We start from the raw sequence: 1,126 nt of genomic DNA, 5'->3' as shown, positions 1-1,126 counted from the left end.
GCGAAGCGCGGACTGAGGTCTCACCCGAAGTAGTATCGGAGGGAGATAGAACCAGGTTTCCGCACCCTTGATATGTCTGAGAGGTTCAACTGGTCCTTTGTTTGTTCCTGTGCTCAGGTGGCTTTGCGCACCTTTCGTTCCTTGCCACCTGATACCCTGCCTTCACGCAGCCCTAACCAAGGTTTGTGTTGCACTTTGCACTATTACCCCAGATCTTATTTATCTTCCAGTATTAATTAATCACCTTCACCTACTTAAATGTCTTAAGTTATACTCAACAATATAAAATATTCATATAGGTTCGCGTAGTAAATAAATAATATACTTGCAAATTATATCCAATCATGCATTAAACCAGGATTTCATGCTTTAAGCCCCAAAACATGCCTTGGGGGGATTTCATGCCCAATAACAGCAGTATTCTTGACGTGGTTAAAACCCTCAAAGAGGGAAATAGTCCACAGCCTGAGCCAACGCGGCCACTTCAGGAAATTTATTAATAAAAGAACGAAAATTTACATAAGCTTTTATCATGAACAGTTACCCTACAAATGACCCTCCATGCTCTTTAAATAGAGATCATGGACCAATCAAGTGTTAAGCCACAGATCAAGTGTCGGTAATACTGAGGAAAGAATGAACCATCAGATCACTTCATGTCTAGAACATATCGTGATTGTTGGATTACAAAGTAAAGAAACACACTTTACCTAACTCTACACTAGACCAAGTTATACTTAACTATTTCCTATATGTCAGAATATCCTAACATCCCCCCTTAAGAACAACTTGGGATAGGATTGAAGGATGTACAAATATGACACAATAGGGGAAGGAAGGAGGCATTAAAACCTATCCCCCCTTAGTGAAAACTTCCTGAACTCAAACCATAAATCGAATTTTAGTAAACTTCGCCTCTGTGAGAGCCTTTGTAAAGATGTTTGCAACTTTATCATCCGTTCAACAATGTTGCACTTAAAGAACATGGTCATGAATGAAGTGTATGTGTAGTTCAATGTGTTTTTTGCGCTGAGGTTGGACTGGATCTTTTCATGGTTGGATGGCACTTTGATTATCACACCAAAGTGTAATTGGATTCTGCTACTAAAATCCAAACTCTGACATG

This window comes from Pinus tabuliformis, chromosome 6 (genome assembly GCF_031772625.1).
Source record: "Pinus tabuliformis cultivar Carrire ecotype Pingquan chromosome 6, CPIR1, whole genome shotgun sequence".
NCBI lineage: Eukaryota > Viridiplantae > Streptophyta > Pinopsida > Pinales > Pinaceae > Pinus > Pinus tabuliformis.
This window is presented reverse-complemented; position numbering follows the sequence as displayed.